General features: G+C 48.5%; 1 protein-coding gene across 9 annotated transcripts in view; it reads left to right on the forward strand.

The window, feature by feature from the left end:
- Positions 1-249: 249 nt before the first annotated feature.
- LOC122429878 overlaps positions 250-19,416 on the forward strand; it is a 136,134-nt gene continuing 116,967 nt past the window's right edge. For 8 of the 9 annotated variants that reach the window (XR_006266171.1, XR_006266169.1, XR_006266174.1 and 5 more), the window contains exons 1-2: positions 250-616; positions 2,651-2,839. The gene's annotated coding sequence lies outside the window, so the exon portion shown is untranslated. Of the gene's footprint in view, positions 617-2,650; positions 2,840-14,051; positions 14,538-19,416 lie in introns of those variants that run through there. The other variant, XR_006266172.1, reaches the window with a different exon arrangement.

Genomic DNA, 19,416 nt, shown 5'->3' on the forward strand with positions numbered 1-19,416 from the left:
AGGGGCTCCCTGCACGAGAGGCGCACCCATTTAGGGAGCCTTTTCGCGTCCCGATCCCGCCCCGGGGCGCAAGGATGCTTCGACTCCCGCCCGGCCCCTGCCGCGGGCTCCGAGCACACGCACCGCCTGACTCGCGCTCCCATTGGCTGCTGCCTGTTGCTAACCCACGTGATCGGCGCCGGCGCGCCCCGCCCCCGGCCCCGCCCCCGGCCCGGCCCGGCCCCGCCCCCGCGGGTTCCCGCGGCTCGGCTCCGCGGCGCGTTCCTGCGGGGGTGGCGTGGGCCGCGCCGGGCTCCGAGCTCTCAGCGCCAGCCCCTGCAGACTGCAAGGCTCCGCGCGGCGCCCGGGCAGGCGGCCGGCGCCCACAAGGTGGCAGTGCCGCGCTGCTGGTGTCCTGGCTGGGGGTCTGCACGCGCCGCGCCGGGCGGCCGGAGTCCGCGCTTCCCTCCTGCAGAAGTTTTAATGACCATATAGACACACCCGGACCTGGGTCACCCCCAGGGCCGGCTGGCAGCGCCCCCTCAGATCTGGGGGTTCCCCTGGGAGAGATGCACGCCCCGATGGCGTCTTTGTCCCAACTCAGAGAATCAGAACTTGGGGCCTGTAACTGCCGCAGGTATGTTGATGTTTTCAGCAGTGTTTTTTTTTGTTGTTGTTGTTCTTTCAGGGCCATTCTGAGAATCCATTCGGAAAGAGACAAACACTTGGACAATTACTGTCTCTCTTTTTGAGAACACCGCCTCTTTCCCCCTCCTCCCCCGAAGCAATCTGCAGCCTCTTTTTTTTGTTTTTTTTGGTAAAAGGTCTACACCACTACCGTTTCGGAGGATCTCTCCCCGCACCCGAGTCCTGGATTCCTAACCCGCTCAAGTGGAGAACGTCCTGGGAACGTCCCGGTCCCGCGGCTTGTCCCGGGCTGCCCTTAATTCCAGACTCAGAGAGAGATAAGCTCCTCTGACCTCGTTTGACCCCGCTGCAGGCTCCGGGCGTCCTCATTCAGGGTGTGCGGGTTGGAGGGTGGACGTTTCTCCCTGCTCACTGGAATTTTTTTTCCCCTCTTCGTTCACTTTTCTCCTTGGCTTGTGGCTGGGCTCACGCCCTCTACCATAGTCTAACCCCGCCGTCCCCCCACCTGCACACACACACACACACGCACACACACACACACTCACACACAAGCACATGCTTCCCACTCTGTTTTGATTATTCTGAGGGCTGTCTGGAAAAGAGAGAGGCCAGCGGAGGCAAAGGCAAGAAGGAGACTGGGTTGCACATTCCCACTTACGGAGGAAGGAGGGAGAAACACCGCTTGACTTCCCATTGTCTCTACCACCCAGCCCAGGTTCCATGCCCCGCCCCGTAGTCGAGCCCTTCCCTTGGGATACCTAAGCTGTCCTCTAGGGAATTTCCCACAATGCTCCTAGTCTGCTCCAGCCTAGCAACAGTCCACCTGTGACAGGACTGCAGAGGGGGAACTCCTGTTCACAGATGTTGGGGTTTCTGCTCATGCTCAAACACGGAACAACATATGTGCCGACTGAATGCCGCCTGTGGTCTCCGGTGAGGTGCGGGTCATCTCCGCAGGAGTGCTGGACAGACAGGGCCATCTCTCACCTCCAGGCTGTGTGCCAGGAGGCTAAGGACTCAGGAAGGGCCAGTAGGGAGCATTTTGTAGAAAAAGGTTCACCTGTTATGCTTCTCCACCTACCTTAAAATTGGGGAGCAGGGCTTCAGAGAACTTTGAAGAGCTTTGCAGATGTCTCCTGGAGTTGGGGCCAGGGGGCCACAGGGACCAAGGTGACGTCAGAGTAGAGAGACTATTTACAGTGGTGAGAGAAAGAGCTGGCAAGGCACCCACACACTGACCAGTCTTCCTGTTGGCAAAGTGGACCTACCTCCCCAGGCAAGGGAGGGCACAGTCAACAGTGGGAACAACGACCTGTGGGGGAAGGGTGACCCGCCAGCAGAACCCTTGGGAGGGGACCTCCAACCATCAGAAAAAACCATGAAAGGACCCCACAAGGGAAAGAGCCAACACCTGTACGTCTGCCTGAACTCCCGTTATCCCCAAGCCCTCCTTGAAGAACTTTGTTCTTTGGCCCTGAGAGACCTGAGCCACCAGCCAGTGATTGGAGGGTCTGAGAGGAAGAGATAAACTCTGATCAAGTCATTTTCCCAACCATAAATCCCCAGCTTCCAATTGGTGGAGGAGAAAAAGTACTGATTTAAATGAAAGAGACAGATTTTTAATTTTGATTGGACCAAAAATTTTAATTTTGGGGACTGATAATGAAACTGTAAATGAAAACATTTACATCATCGTTAGTGTTTTACCTGTATTCACTCATTTAATCCTCAACAACAGCCTTGAGAGATAGTCTTATTGTCCCCATTTCATAGATGAGGAGCCTGAGGTCTGAAGAAGTTAAGGAAATAGTGCAAGGTCCACAATTAGTAAATGGCAGAACCAGGATTTGAATCGACTTCAGAGTCTAGGTGTAGAACCCAAGTGCCTCCCCATCTCTGAATCTTTATTCCTGTTCTTGACCAAACCTCACTGACTTCAAGGCTCATCTCTGCCTGTTCTGGTCCAAGAACCCTTCTTGGCTGGGCCGGCTGAAGGGGCCTCTCTGCTCCGTTGTGTTTTCAGGAGTCTGGTCGTGGCTGTGGAGATGCCAGCGCCCTAAGAAAAGATGGGGCGTTGTCTGAGGCATCGCCCTCAGAACCCGAGGCACATCTGTTCAGACCTTCAGTGCTGACAGCTGTTTTTGAAGGTGAATATGATGGTTGGAACCATCCAGAAGTCATCTTGAGACCAGTGAAAAAGCCAGCCCTGAAGGTAAGAGAAACCATTTTTACTAAAGGGAACTAGGATACACTCCGGACTTCAGTGTCTAGATCAGGCTGGTTTGCTTCTGTGACTTGAACACTGAATGAGGCTGGTTTGCTTCTGTGAGTTGAACACTGGATCCAAACATAATTCCAGAAGAGAAAATTTCCCAAAGAGGTGAGACCTGGCAGCCTTACTAGAGAGCATATACTCTGAGGAATACAGGCAGGGTACAGCTCATTGGGAAGTACAGGTTTTTTTTCTAAATATATATATATTCTAATTATGCTTATCACCTTACCCCAACTTTCATTTTTATTCTTTCCGTACAACTGGATTATGAAATGTGAGGACAGAGACTGCATCTTTTACTTCTTTCTGTTCCCTATCACACCAAATATGTAAGGTGCAAAATGAGTATGTTAGGCTGATAAAGGAGCCTTGTATGTTGGGGAAATTTTCTTTTTTAAAAAAAGTTTTAATTTATATATTATTTTTGCCTGTGAGTGGGCTTTTGTCTAATTGTGGGGAGCGGGGGCTACCGTCTGGTCGTGATGAACGGGCTTCTCTTGCTGGAGAGCCCAGGCCCCAGGGTGCACAGGCTTCAGGAGTTGTGGCTCCGGGGCTCTAGAGCACAGGCTCAATAGCTGTGGCGCACGAGCTTGGATGCCTCACAGCACTGGGGATCTTCCCAGATCAGGGATTGAATCCATGTTTCCTGCATTGGCAGGTGGATTCTTTGTCACCGAACCACCAGGGAAGCCCTGGGAAGTTTTCTCTTTGAGTAGAATTAAGAAGGGTGTCCCAGCTGCAGAGAGATGGTGTGCAAGGTTGCAGAAAATGGACCCGATAGAAAAATTTGAGACTTACCTGGCCTCCTTGAGTAGAGTGTGTCTTGGGGACAGAGTTTATTTAGTTGAATCACAGGAGATATAACTCGAGAGCGATGTCTTACGGGCAGATAGGTCTTTATCTTATAGGCCAGTAGTTTTTTTAATTAGAAAGGGTGGGGGGAGCGAGAACCAGGAAACTCCCTCCTCACCACGACACCTTGTGTTTGACCATGGACTTGCAACTTTATGGTCAGCTGTGACCGGACAGCACATTCTAGCCCATTTTCCTGTCTCAGGGTGCTTTGAAAAATTGTAAGGAACTAAACAATTAGTCAAAGCTATGGTTTTTCCAGTAGTCATATATGGATGTGAGAGCTGGACTGTAAAGAAAGCTGAGCGCCAAAGAATTGATGTTTTTGAACTGTGGTGTTGGAGAAGACTCTTGAGAGTCCCTTGGACTGCAAGGAGGTCCAACCAGTTCATCCTGAAGGAAGTCAGTCCTGAATATTCATTGGAAGGACTGATGCTGAAGCTGAAACTCCAATACTTTGGCCACCTGATGCGAAGAACCGACTCATTGGAAAGACCCTGCTGCTGGGAAAGATTGAAGGCGGGAGGAGAAAGGGACGACAGAGGATGAGATGGTTGGATGGCATCACTGATGCGATGAACACGAGCTTGAGTAAGCTCTGGGAGCTGGTGATGGACAGGGAGGCCTGGAGTGCTGCAGTCCATTGGGTCGCAAGGCGGATACAACTGAGTGACCAAACTGAACTGAACTAAACAAGAAGAAATTCCCTGAGTTGTTGGTATCATTCCCCTTTGTGTAAAACTGAGCCACTGTGCAGAAAGCCAGTGTTCTGCAGCATAGAGGTCATTGGCATCTATGACCATTGGCACGTTGGTATCTTCCATACTGTCCTGAGCCATTTGCCTGTGAGGAATGGGCATCTGAAGTCACTGAGGAAAGAGCAGAAGTTACCTCGTGGTAACCTCTGATGTATTTTAGAGGTTTCCGCTCTGGGTATTACTGTGTGGTTTTTTAATGGAAAAGAATAATCAAGACCAGTCTGCTTAAAGAGCTTATGGAAAATATATGAAATTTAGAGTGTAAAACCCAGATTTAATTGTTAAACCTATTTTTAAAAAGCGAGCAAAGGAAAGTAAGAAAAACGACCCCAATAGCTCATTATGTAACATCCAGATGTTTGGCTTGGAACAGGCCAGATGAGGAGGTGATTTTTTTCTCTCTTCATCTGCTTGCTTTGGCCTCACTGGAGAGGGAGCGAGAGAGGCTGTATAAGAAGCTCGCTGGCGTGGACTTGTCCCCACTCCCCACTTGCCCTTCGAGGGATCCATGAGTCTTCAGCTGTGTTTTTAAGCTTCGACGTGGCACATTCTTAACGAACACATTCCTTAGACCCAGCGTGGGCTTGAGACGCTTCTGGAAATCATCTCATGATGACTCCAGGTGGACCAGGCAGCGAGTGGAAAATATTTTTCCTTCTCATTCAGGTGTTGTGGGCTCAAGGAGACCTGAGGTTGTTTGATCTTAAACGTGCAGCTCTAACAAAATATTTAAATGTTCCCGTGGGCTTGGAAAAAGTGACAGCTGCTCTTCAGCATGATAGAGAGATGTCCGTGTTTCCGCTGGCTATGTTTGTCAGCATGGATGTTTGCTCTTGCCAGAAATGCCACTGAAGGGCGACAGGTACCGTTCTGCTAGAATGAGAAAAGCAGGACCTGATTAGCAGACAGGTTTGTTGAAAAAGCATTTCTGCTGCACACTAATCTCTACATATCCTGTCGGGAAATCCTCTCAATCCCATACCTGATAAATAAATCTGGCAAGTGAGTAAACACTCTGGAAGTCTCTTACTGATAGATAATTTCACCTGTGATGTGGGTTCCGCCGGCCTCTGAGCTGGGGCAGCATTGTGTACCTTTCAGGCTGACCTGGAACAAAGCTTGTCCAGGAAAAGATGTCTGTGTGTCCTCCCTGCCCAGCACTGAGCCCTTGGCTTCAGCCTTTCATAGGAACCAAGGGGGTGTTTGGGGCTCATGTTGACGTCCTGGATTACGGATGTTATTATCTGGTGCTTTTGTTGAACTTGAGTACTCCGCCAGGCGTCGTGTAAGTCTGCAGATCTGTAATTCTGCAGAAACAGCACGCTTTGTGTTCTTCTGGTTTTCCACTCAGGGCCAGGGTAGGGGGTCCTGAAGCTACTACAAAACTCCTTTTCAAAAGTTAACATTCAGTCTGCACAAACACTCTCCCTTCTTGAAAGCCCACACGGTCTCCCCATCCTCCTGCAGGGGTCCTGCAATGCCATTCCACAGCAGTGGTCCATGATGACGTGATGTGATTTTCCTGAAGGTTCTTGACAGCACAGGCCATGTCTTTTCATCAGTGAAGATTGGTGCCTGGTATGCTCATTATTAATTAACTAGGTATTAGTAATTAATTAATGCTGAATGAATGAACGGCAGCCCTTGGTTAAGTTTGATGGCCAAGTGTGTGAGACATTGCCAGAGAAAGACACTTAGGTCTTAAGTTAGTGTGTGTCCCTGCTTAGTCACTCAGTTGTGTTCAACTCTTTGCTGCCCCGTGGACCGCACCATGCCAGGCGCCCCTGTTCTCTGCTATCTCCTGGAGTTTGCTCAAATTCATGTCCAGTGAGTCGGTGATGCTATCTAATCATCGCATCCTCCACTGTCCCCTTCTCCTCCTACCCTCAATCTTTCCCAGCATCAGGGTCTTTTCCAGTGAGTCAGCTCTTTGCATCAGGTGGCCAAAGTATTGGAGCTTCACCCTAAGCAACAGTCCTTTCAGTGAATATTCAGGGTTGATATCCTTTAGGATTGGCTGGTTTGAGCTCCTTGCCATTCAAAGGACTCTCAAAAATCTTCTCCAGCACCACAATTTTGCAGCATCAGTTCTTCTGCACTCAGCCTTCCTTATGGACCAACTGTCACATCTGTACATGACTACTGGAAAAACCACAGCTTTGTCGGTAAAGTGATGTCTCTGCTTTTTAATACGCTCTCTAGGTTTGTCATAGCTTTCCTTTCAAGGAATAAGAGCCTGTCAGTTTCATGGCTGCAGTCACCATCTACAATGATTTTGGTGCCCAAGAAAAAAATAATCTGTCCATGGGGAACCCCACGGACAGTATTCAGCTCATTAGAAAGTGTCTAAATCCAGCCAGTACCACAGAGGAAGAGACCTGGTTTGCCTGAAGTCACCTAGTCAGTCAATGGTAACACTGGGATTTGAACCCAGGCAGTCTGGCTCCCGAGTGTGGGCTCTTTCTTTCCTACTCTGTTAGAGGGTCATCTCTTTCCATGCGGTGGGCTTCTCTCTCCACCCAAGACCCCTAAAGTTAAGTTTGTATGTATACTGTAGAGCTTCTACTTTATATGAGACCATCTCAAAAGCATTCTGCCAAGGAGGAAGGGATTGAGGTCTGGTATTTATCACCACCACAGAGCCCCCACTGGGACCTCCCCACCAGCATACCAGGTGGGTCAGTGATAAAGAATCCACCTGCCAATGCAGGAGATGCAGGAGACGCAGATTTGATCCCTGGGTTGGGAAGATACCCGGGAGTAGGAAATGGTAACCCACTCCAATATTCTTTCCTGGAGAATTCCATGGACAGAGGAGACTGGTGGATTACAGTCCATGGGGTCGCAAAGAGTTGGACACGACTGAGCATGCATGCACTGCTGTACCTCATTCTTGGCTTGGGAACTCATTCTCTTTTCTTCCCCTTCAGGTATGGGAGTAATAATAGCTCCTCCATTGCGGTAGGCAGAATAATGACCCCCTCCTCTCCCAGAGATGTCTGTCCTAATGCCTGGGACCTGTGAATGTGACAGAAGGGGCTTTGCGGATGTAATTAAGTTAAGGATTTGAAATGGGGAGATTATCCTAGATTATCCAGGTGTGGCCCATATACAAGGACCCTTATACATAAGTCAGAATTGGATAGAGATTTGAGAAAGCTGTGCTGCTGGCTTGGAAGATGGAGAAAGTGGCCGTAAGCGAAGGGAAGGGGGCAGCCTCAAGACCTGTAAAGGACCGGGAACCAGATTCTCCCCTAGAGATTCTGGGAGCGCAGTCCTTCCCACGACTTGGTTTTAGCCCAATAAGAACCACTCTGCCTTCTAGAACTCTGTAATAAACGGTAATAAAATTGTGTTGTTTCAAGCTCCCCACCTCTTCCCCCAAATTCCACAGAGTTGCTGAAAATCCACCCTGTGTTTTTACATAATACAATAACGGAGGAAGAAACTATGAAACTATGTCTTATTAGAGATTATACAATTATATTAACTGAGCACATGCGCAAGTTCCAGGCTGTGGGATACAAGAAATTCATTGTGAGAACTTAGAACTTCATTGGGAAGTAAAGGTGCACACATATACAACAAGCAACAAATCTTTATTTAAGGGCAAATATGAGCAGGACCTTCCCTGGTGGCTCAGACAGTAGATGCAGGAGATGCAGGAGACGCAGATTTGATCCCTGGGTCGGGAAGATACCCTGGAGTAGGAAATGGCAACCCGTTCCAGTATTCTTGCCTGGAGAATCCCCATGGACAGAGGAGCCTGGTAAGCTGCAGTCCATGATGGGGTCACAAAGAGTCAGACACGACTGAGCGATTAAGCACAGCACGTGAGCAGGACCAATAGTGAGCCCTGGGAAGGTATGCAGCCAGGCTGGGTCAGGGATGCTGGTGTAGCTGAGTGTGTTCTGGAACTCTGTTGTTATCTTCCCATGTCTCAAAGACCACACGTGTGCGTGGGCTAAGTCGATTCAGTTGTGTCAGACTCTTTGTGATCCTATGAACCTTAGCCCTCCAGGCTCCTCTGTCCATTGAATTCTCTAGGCAAGAATCCTGGAGTGAGTTGCTGTGCCCTCCTCCAAGGGATCTTCCTGACCCAGGGCTTGAACCCATGTCTCTTAATGTCTCCTGCATTGGCAGGCAGGTTCTTTACCACTAGCGCCACCTGGGAAGCCCAAAAGAGCATATAGGAAGCAAGAAAATCTTGCTGATAGGTAGACTCAGACACACAGGTTTCTAAAAGGTGTCAAACAGTTCTCTGCTATCCCCATTGGAAGTGGAAGTGAATTGAAAGTCACTCAGTCGTGTCTGACTCTTTGTGACCCCATGGACTATACAGTCCATGGAATTCTCCAGGCCAGAATACTGGAGTGGGTAGTCTTTCCCTTCTCCAGGGGATCTTCCCAACCCAGGGATCGAACCCAGGTCTCCTGCATTGCAAGAGGATTCTTTACCAGCTGAGCCATAAGGGAAGCCCAAGAATACTGGAGTGGGTAGCCTATTCCTTCTCCAGTGGATCTTCTGGACTCAGGAATCAGACCGTGGTCTCCTGCATTGCAGGTGGATTCTTTACCAACTGAGCTATCAGGGAAGCCTTTCCCCATTGGTCACCCTTCAATTGACTTAGAGCAGCCTTAGCTGAATCCCCACTTTCTCTGCGGTCCCCACCTTTCTGCGTTATATACCCCCACCCTCTCCTCAGGGTCTGTGTCATCCTGCCAGTCCCTGGAATGGTCCAGAGGTAGAGAGGCTCCAAGCTCTATCTGGACAGATGGTGGGGATTCTTACACTCCTTGGTCCCTCACCGAGCATCCTTGCATTCAACGCAGGTTCATCAGTCTTCAAGACAAACATCCAGAAGATGACCGAGCTCCCTCTTGTCCTAATTACAGTTCATCTCCCACAGCCCAGCTCTCACCCACCTGAGTGAGAAGGACGAGGACAATCAAGCAGATTCCAGGGTCTGATGGACTCTTAAGAAGGGCTGGGGTTCGAGGGTGGGTGTGGGTGTTAAGAGCATTCCAGGCTGGGAGAAAGCATTTCCAGAGGCCAGGAGGGAGGGACAGGCAGCCCTGTGCTAGAGAAAGAGCAGCAAAGAGGTGGACTCACTCGGGGTGGAGCAAAATGTAAGAAACTGCCTGGGGCAAGAGGGATGAAGTTTTGGTGCTGGGAAAACTGTGGTGACGAATGTATGTTTGGGGAGCCCTTCAAGGGAGTGACTGGATTCCTCATTTTCAGCCCAGTTTTGGACATCCTTTACTTGTGGCTGCAACAATGAGGTTGTTTAGTCACGTGGTTGTGTCTGACTCTTTTGCGACCCCATGGACCGTAGCTCACCAGTCTCCCCTTTCCATGGATTTCCCAGGCAAGAACACTAGAGTGGGTTGCCATTTCCTTCTCTGGGTGATCGAACCTACGTCTCTGGCATTGGCAGGCGGGTTCTTTACCACTGAGCCACCAGGGAAGCTGAAGCTCCACTACTTTGGCCACCTGAGTTGAAGAACTGACTCATTGAAAAAGATCCTGATGCTGGGAATGATTGAAGCCAAAAGGAGAAGGGGACGACAGAGGATGAGATGGTTGGGTGGCATCACTGACTCAGTGGACATGAATCTGAGCAAACCCTGGGAGTTGGTGAAGGACAGGGAGGCCTGAAGTGCTGTAGTCCATGGAGTCTCAGAGAGTTGGACACAACTTAGCAACTGAACAGCAACAAGCCGTGAGGGGTGGCTGCCGGAGGGAAAATTCCCTCTGCTCCGATTCCTCTTCCTGCAGAGCTCAGAGCCCTGACCTGGACACTGTGTTACAGAAACCCTGAGAGTGATTGGCCAGGCCTTGGAAATAATTAATACACTTACTAGTCAGAGTCACGTCCCCTTACCCAGGTATGTCCCAGGGTGGGTGGCTGGGCAATTTGTCACATTTTCCGGGAGGCTGCCTGGAGCCTCCGCCTGCTGGGAAGCTCAGGGCTGATCGTGCAGGTGTCTGACCGCGTTAGCATTGATCCCCGGCCCGACTGTCGCATTGCACTCCGCGCAAGCAACACATTTCTGTTTCTCTAGTATTTTAGAGCTGAGTTCTTTGCTCCCTGCTATGTGGGTATCACACAGAAATGATTTCAAGCCTGGGCTTTGCGTGTGTAGAGACTGCCTTTTTCCAGGCGAGTATTTCACGAGGTCTTTTCCGACGTGCTGTTTCCGTGCTGTTCCTCTCCCATATATCTCGGCATTTCTGCAGTTCCCGGCCCTGAGGGGGAGAAGATGTGGTCTTGGTGGCAATATCTCATCCAGAATTTCTGTCACTTTTGTAAGTGGGAAGGGGGGATAATCACACCTACTATAAATATTCTAGGTCCTTACTAAAATATTTTTTCATTGAGAGTGGTATTTGATATACGAAGTTTCCTTCTTGGATTCCTGCCAGTGAGTTTTAGGGGATTACCCAAAGGATTTTGTTATGAGCTGAGCCACTTACAGGTTGCTCCTATGGATAGGGGCTCAAGTGATGGAATGTGGCTGTGGGGGAACCCAGCAATGAGCAAAGAACTTTGGGAAATTGTCCCGGTCGGTATTGCAATGAGAGGGGAGAGCCTGCCAGGTACGATTGACTTTATTAGGAAAAACGGTTTACTGCTTAGATGGTGAATTTTCTGCTCTTTCGCTTTCTGTTCTGCCACATGGTTTCCATAGCGAGGCGACATCAGTTTCCATCTACGAGCTTGGGTCCTGGGGTCAGATGGCTGGGATTTGAAACCCAAGCACCAAGTTATTTAAATCTCAAAGCCTTCGCTTTATAATCTGGAAATGATAATAATAATAACAGCAACAGCAGCAATCGTATCTAACTCAGAGGGCTATTTTAAAAGTTAAATGATAATGATTCACGTGAAGCATTTAGTGTCTGGCTTATAGCATAACAAGGAGGTCAGAGTGCCATTATCTTCTGTTGTCAGTAACAGAATTATTTTTATATTGTTTTAATGAACTGGAAGTTTCAGAGTACATAAAAGAGGGATAATGCTGATGATGGGAAAATTTTAGATAAAAAGTACAAGACATCCCAAGTTTTGGATAATAATCAGGAATGAAGTATTTACATAGACCTTTACAGGCATCATCAGTGTGTTTCTCTCTGTAGCGATTTGCTGCCAGCTCACAGAAGAAGCCGTTCCACATTCTTTGGGCTTGCACACATGTGGGAGTGTGTGTGTGTGTGTGCGCATGTGTGTCTGTACATATGTATATTGCTTCATGGAATACTCCCTTGCAAAATGTAGAGAGAAGCATTGTGGGCTGTGAAGGAGACCATCACAGAAAAAAGAGATTTCTCTTGTGTCTTTTCAAATGGACCACTGCCCACTGAAGCACCTTTTTCTTCTCTCTAAAGCCAAGTAAAGGCATTGGGGCCTATCGTCTTTCAACAGCACTCTTTCTTCTTCTTCTGTTTGGATTTCTCTAAGCACGCTTCCCCAGGCGTCTGGAAAATTAAATGAAAGAAATAAAATAATTCATCTTTTTTCCCCCTTGGAGTGAGGACCTGCAGTAATAAAGGAAACCAAGATACTTACAATAGGATCCATGTAGGTTTCAGGGAACAAAGAGTGACAACAATCACATGGATGGCTTAAAAGAGCTACACCTCAGGGTAGCTTATGCAAGAGAAATGAAGCTGGAGGTAACTCCAGCCACTTAAAGAAAGATTCGATCGTCTTACGAAGGAAGATGTATGTGTGCTCAGTCATGTCCGAGTCTTTTCGACCCCACGGACTATAGCCAGCCCGCCAGGCTCCTCTGCCCACGGAATTTTCCAGGCAGGGATACTAAAGTGGGTTGCCACTTCCTATTCGAAGGGATTGTCCTGACCCAGGGATTGAACCTTGCATCCCTTGCATCTTCTTCACTGGTAGGTGTATCCTTTACCACTGAGCCACCTGGGAAGCTCCTTCAAATGAAGATACTCACTGTCATAAAAAGATTTGCCTTCTGGTTAGGGACCTCTCACTTAGGTGATGTAGACAGTACTAGACAGTAATGTGGGGGACATTGAATTGGGAAGGGATAGTAAAGGTGGGAAGCAAAGAGGGGTATTCCTGATGTTGATTGGAGCTAGCTCCTCTGGCTCAGGAGGTGGTTTGCAGGGGCCCTGGTCTGCCCTCTTCAGAGTGGGCGTGGCGACGAGCTGCAGGCAGGATTTTGAGAAAACCTGAGCAACGGCAGAGAGGGCTTCCCCTGACCCTGTTCTCTGCTTTGCTGTCAATCCTGAGAGGTGATAAGCACGTGGGCCGCTGGGTGCCTGATGCTTAAAAACACCCTTCCTCAGGGGAGCCCCAGCAACTCAGGCGGGGTCTCTTATGCTTTGGAAAATCAAAACAAGCGAAGAGTCAGGAATGTTCTAGGAAGCAGAAGCAGCGATTGCATAGTCTGTAACCTAGGGAAGATTTTTATGTGTTTGGGGAACTGAAAGAGCAGTAGGGAGGGAGAAGAGAGGGCAAAGGAGGGGAGCGGCTGGTTGTGGGGGAGAGAGCTGGGCTGCGGGCCAGTGGATGCGGGTTGTGGGAGGGAGCTTAGGTTTTTATTGTCAGTGCATAGATAACCGGGGGCCTTTAAGCTGGGGAATTGCAAAGGATGTGATATGTATTCACTCACCTTTAGGAAGATTGCTAAGTAACTTCAGGACACTCTCTGAAATAATAAGCTGTTGAAAGTCCTCATCAATATTTAGCCCAGGATCTGTGGGGCAGGCTGTGGTACAAGAGACCAGTCCATCCGCTTGTATCCCGTCTGCTAGCCGAACAGCATCCCAGACATCTCTCTTCAGCACCTTCTGGTGTCTATAGGTCTTTATTCAAAATTGAGCTTCTCACTGTTTTCAAGAGGACGAGGTAATAGCCTATATTCCTGGCCCCCGGTTAACATATTGAAGAGGAAGGTCACAAAATGAAATTTCACCTTGGAGATTTTTCTGGATTAGAAAGCTCTCCCAAATGTAACTAAACTGGAGAAGCTTAAGGCCCCCGGTTATCTATCCACTGACAATAAAAACCTAAGCTCCCTCCCACAAGTGATCTCTTTAAGACATCTTCCAAAATGCCAATAAAGTTTTCCCTAGGTCGTTTTTCTCCAAATCGAGCTGTAACAATTTGTAGGACTTCCCTGGTGGCTCAGCGGTGAAGAATCCACCTGCAATGCAGGAGATGTGGGTTCGATCCCTGGGTCGGGAAGATCCGCTGCAGAAGGAAATGGCAACCCACTCCAGTATTCCCGCCTGGGAAATTCCGGGGACAGAGGAGCCTGGCGGGCTACAGCCCATGGGGTTGCAAGAGTCAGACACGACTTAGCAACTAAACCACGACTACTAATGATGTGTAAGAAAACGACAGACCCTACTCTAAGGCTTCACCTATTTGAAGTGGGTAAAATACAGGTATGTATCAGTCAGCTGAAGTTTATTTAGTGTGTTCACAAAGACAAGGTCCTTTTCTCCCTAAGTTACGGTTTACAGGCCACCTGGACTCTGCTCTGCTGTTTTTATCCCAGAACCTCGGCTGAAGGAGCAGCCCCGCCTGGAACACAGCAGCTTCACCGTGGAGGGAAGAGCAGTGGCGAGACGACCCATCAGCTTTGAAGGCCCCCGGCCGAGATGGCACAGGCTCACTCACATTTCATTGGCCAAAGGGGATCAAATGGTCAAGCCCAATGTTAGCAGGAATGGAAGAATAATTGTTCTGTGGGAACTGGTCTGCAGAGAAGGGCAGTGAATATTATGAACAAATAATACAGTGTGTAACAATGCAATATTTTGCTCTCTCCATTTCTTTGAACCGAATTTCAAGGGGAAAATTCAGTGACAGTCTTTTATTAATAGAACTGAAAACTTTCAGATACTGCAATTCAAAATGTGATCCAGTCCCTGAAAATTAACATCACACACATTCCTTTTGAAGGATAACTTGTGAAAGTCTGAAACGTGCAGTTTGGAAGTGATTAGCCCAATTTTACTAGAAGAAAAGAGCATTTAATAAAGCGGGTTCTCAATTTCTAATCTCATCTTGTACCAGTTCCTCAAACATTTGAGACCAACTGCTAGGAGCACTTTTATACAGAGAAAAGAAAAAAGGAATCTTGTATTTCTTTCTTCAAGGTAGGGTGAATGGGATGAAAAGACTATATTGTTCACATAATTTTGGTCAGTGTTATGTCCACTTAAGAAAATCTGTATTGTGTGGTTAGCTGTGGAGCAGGAAACTTTATATTCACCAAGGAGGAAAAAAAAATCCCAGCTTAGGTAAGTCAAGGAGAAAAGTGAAAGTGAAAGTAGCCCAGTCGTGTCTGACTCTTTGCGACCCCGTGAACTGTAGCCCCCCAGGCTCCTCTGTCCATGGGATTCTCCAGGGAAGCAAAAATACTGGAGTGGGTTGCCATTTCCTTCTCTAGGGGATCTTCCTGACCCAGGCATTGAACCCAGGTCTCCTGCATTGCAGGGGGATTCTTTACCGTCTGAGCCACCAGGGCTGTAAGGAGAGTATAAGCCAAACATCAAATATGTCAGTTCTAGTAGAGGACTCACCCGTTCTTGCCTGACTATTGCAACGGCCCCGACTGACCTCTTTGTTTCTGCACACTGACATCTGTTTATTCTCCACACAGCTGTCAGAGTGGGTCTTCTGGAACTTAGAGTATATCATGTTCTGCTCAGAATCTGCACAGAACCTTCAAAGGGACTTTCAGCTCACTCTGAACTGTACCCAGAGTTCTCTCCATGGTTGGTGGGACCCTGAGTGATATGCACTCTGGACAGGCTTTCTGACCTCATCTCCCAGCACTCACCCCTCCCTGACTCTGCTGCAGCCACACTGACCTCCTCCACCTTCCTCTCACCTGCCAAACCTCTCCTGTCTCAGGACCTTTGCACTGACTGTTCTATTAGTTGGGACACCCTTGATTTAAAAAATCCACATTCCCAATACATTTGCTTTATCAGGAGGCCTTCCCTGACCATGCTGCCTAATGTAGCACCCATACCTTCTCTGCCTACTTCTCCAGCTTTATTTTTCCTCCTTCGCATGTGTCACTCTCTGATGTCGTATCCACGGTCATTCTCCACCTCCTTTTACTAGATTATAATCTCAAAGAGATTGGGGTCTTCATCTCACTCACGGTTTTATCCTTGGTGTTAAGAACAGTGACTGGCACATAGTAGGTGCATAGTAAAATTTGTTGGATTAATGAAATAAACTATTGTTATGATTCCTGATTTCATGAGATTCGTGTAAATACGAACATGCTGTTAATACAGAGACTAGTATTAACAGAAATGTGTTTCTGTGCATAGATTCATTCCATAAAACTCTGATGAAAAACCCTACACATTAAATGTTTCACAGCAGAATTGGTCTCTTTTAAAACATCCCATAATTTTCTCTGCTTTTGTTAATTTTCATTCTTTCTTTTTGGCCACACGGGGTGACATGTGGGATCTTAGTTCCCTGACCAGGAATCAGACCTATACCCATGGCGTTGGGAGCACAGACCTGGTGGTCTAACCGTTGGACAGCCAGGGAAGTCCCTGGAAATTCTTGGTGTTCACAGTACCGAGAGGCATAGTAGGTGATCGCAGAACCCTGAATAATGGGCTAGATGAAAAAATCATCAGATATGTTCCCCCCCGAAGGATGAACTGTGCTTTGTAAGCTGGGCATAGTGGATTACAGTTATAGCAGCAATGATGAGAGTGAAAAAAATAGCAAATATAGGGGTGATGGGAAAACAGAAATAAACATGGAGCCTGATCGGGCTGATGAGACAACTATCAAGATGACTAAATGAAAGTAATAAACAAACCGCCAGGCTCAGAGCCGTCTGGTTACAAGTCAACCCACATGCTAGTGATCAGGACTTCCATAATCTTGGAAAATCACATTCCGAATTCTCCTGTTCTTCTGTTTCCATGAGGACAGCTGCAACCAAAATGATGACACATGGTGAGTCCTCACTGTGTACTCACTGAAAGAAGGCATAATGGAAAGAGTGAGCTGGATTTCCTTTGGAGGTTGGATAGACCCTCCACAATGATGATGAGTGATTAAGACACTTTAATGGTTGAGAGTGGGGGTGGCTGATTATGACCCCAGAGCTTGAACCTTATTGAGATACCACCCCCAAAAGGAAAGCCTCACCCAGTGAGATGACTGTTGTTATTTTTGTTCAGTTCCCACGTCGTGTCTGACTCTTTGCAACTCCATAGACTGTAGCTGCCAGGCTCCTGTGTTCTCTGCTGTCTCCTGGAGTTTTTTGCTCAGATTCATGTCCATTGAGTCTGTGATGCTATCTAACCATCTCATCCTCTGTCGTTCCCTTCTCTTCCTGCCTTCAGTCTTTCCCAGCATCAGGGTCTTCGCATCAGGTGGCCCAAGTATTGGAGCTTCAGCATCAACTCTTCCAATGAATATTCAGGGTTGATTTCCTTCAGGATTGACTGGTTTTATCTCCTGGTTGTTCAGGGGACTTTCAAGAGTCTTCTCCAACACCACAGTTGGAAAGTATCAATTCTTTGGCGCTCAGCCTTCTTTATGGTCCAACTCTCACATCCATACATGAATACTGGAAAAACTATAGCTTTAACTATATGCACCTTTGTCGGCAAAGTGATGTCTCTGCTTTTTAATACATTGTCTAGTTTGTCATAGCTTTCCTTCCAAGGAACACAGGTTCTTTAATTTTATAGCCATGTCACCATTTGCAGTGATTTTGGATCCCAAGAAAATAAAAGCTGTCACTGCTTCCATAATTTGACCTTGAAGAAGGTATTCTGGGTCCAGCAGGCATTTGTGGCCTTCTTTCCTAAGTTGGAGCACAGGCATTATCTTTGGCGGGAGATGGTTGCCCAAGCCTGTATCCTACTCATGCTTCTCCCCAAGCTGTGAGCTGATAAAGACATGTCTACACAGGCCAACCAGGCTGCCAGGTTGGGTAGCTCAGGGCTGCTGGACCCTAGCCATAGGGGGCAAGTCCATCACTGCCCTCATCCTTCTCAGAAAGCATGGGGGCAAAGTGCATGTAAAAGTCAGAGAGGGAATTCACGCCTGTAGAATTTGTAATCTAGCTCCAGGCACGTAGCAGGTGCCCCATAGGTGTCATATTCTACTGTTGCCTAGAAACAAACTTTCTCGCTTACTATCAGCATCCTTGTTTTAGAGGCAAAGGAGTCACCTCTCAGACAAGCTAAGTAGCTGCCCCACCACTCAGGACCTGGGCAGGAAACTCACAACCCACTCAAAAAGCATTAACCTTAAGAGGATTTCAGGAGGGCTGCTATTTACTGAGGTGCAGGCTGGGGGCAAGAGATGGCACCTCTGGGGGTGAGTGGGAAGCCTTGACTGGCCCCAAGCCTGCAGGGGGCTGGGTGTCATCAGAGGCTGAGTCGGGGGGTGGGGTGGGAGGGCAGTGGATGGGAGCTGGTCCAGCCCAGGGATACACTGTGGTCCCGTGAAACCATGTCCTCACCGTTGAAGCAGGGAGAAGCGAGGGGAATGAATACTTCTGTTTCTCTGTATTCCTGTCCTCCTATCACCACCGTTTACCCTCCCCCTCCCTTCTGCTCTCTGGTGCTTTTCTCCATCCCTGCTACCCCTACTTTCTCTCTCCCCCCTTGTTTCTCTCTCCCCTTCTCTTTTCCCTCCATCCTTCTTCCTTCTACCCTTCCCTTCCTCCCTTCCTCTGCCAGAACCCACCAGGCATTGAGATATCACTGAATAAGACCCAACTCCCTCTGCAAGGTACTTAACTGCAGCATCAGGCTATTAAGGGAGCTTGTTCCATTAAGGACACCCTGTGTTTTCAAGCCCCAAGCGCAGTTTACTTTAGAATTTTATTTTTCAAAAGAGGCTCCCATCTGCAAACGCCTTGGAGGTCCCCCAGGCAGGCAGGCAGCCCGAGTTTGCAGCTCCTTCTCCGAGGGCCACGCGTATCCGCAGCTGCCCCCACTTAGCTGCCTGAGCCCCAAGCCTTTGCTGCTGCTGTTCTTTCGTTTAGCTTTAAATATATTTTCCACCGTGCCTCTGACCCGACAGGACCTGTGTCTTTCTGCTCTCTCATTTTGGAGATCTCCTCCACCCATGAGTTTTCTTGGAGAAAGTGGGGTGTTTGGGACCCAGCCCTGTGACCAGGTGCCCCCTGTCTGGGCCAGGAAAGACCTTCCCAGGCAGGAGCTGGGGAGGGCTCAGGCTTCCTTGCTATGTACCAGGGCAAAGCACTGGTGCCTTTCTCTGCACCCCCGTGTATAAAATGGAGATAATGACCCCTTTTCTTTTTAACCGGAGTGCGGGGATGCTTTGGTGCATTTTGAAAGGACTTGGAGCCCCCTATTTGGCGAGTGGAGAGTGCTGGGCGTGCCGTGGTTCTCAGCATTCACAGAGAAGCACCTTCACTTCAGCTCGCTCTGCGCCCTCGCCGTCTCCCTGGTGTTATTGACTAAAGTACTCTCCAAGAAGAATTTCTCCGAGGCTCCCATGTTGACATCCTTCCTACTAGTGTTTCGAGAGCCAGGCCTGCTATCTGTTTGTTCCTTTGGATGAAGGCTTGCGATTACTCTATTAATCTTCCCACTTTCCATTCAGTGGGAAGAAAGAAGAGAGGGTAGGGAGTGGGGGAAGGGAGCAGGAATCCAATAACTGCTCACAAAAGTAGATGGTAGGCCTTTGCTTCTCAGGGTTTCCCCTGCTGTCTTGTAACCCTGGACTTCAACCCTCACGTGCTTTGAGAAATTAAATCTGGAGCAGGTAGATCTGCTGCAATGGGGACTGGGCTTTTCCATAGGATGGGGTGGTGTGAGAAGCCTTCCAGTGCTGGGGAGGCTTGATGGTGCATTGGCCAGGGTGGATTCGAGTTGCAGTGACTCAGTCTC

The sequence above is a fragment of the Cervus canadensis genome, chromosome 28 (assembly GCF_019320065.1).
Source record: "Cervus canadensis isolate Bull #8, Minnesota chromosome 28, ASM1932006v1, whole genome shotgun sequence".
Lineage (NCBI taxonomy): Eukaryota > Metazoa > Chordata > Mammalia > Artiodactyla > Cervidae > Cervus > Cervus canadensis.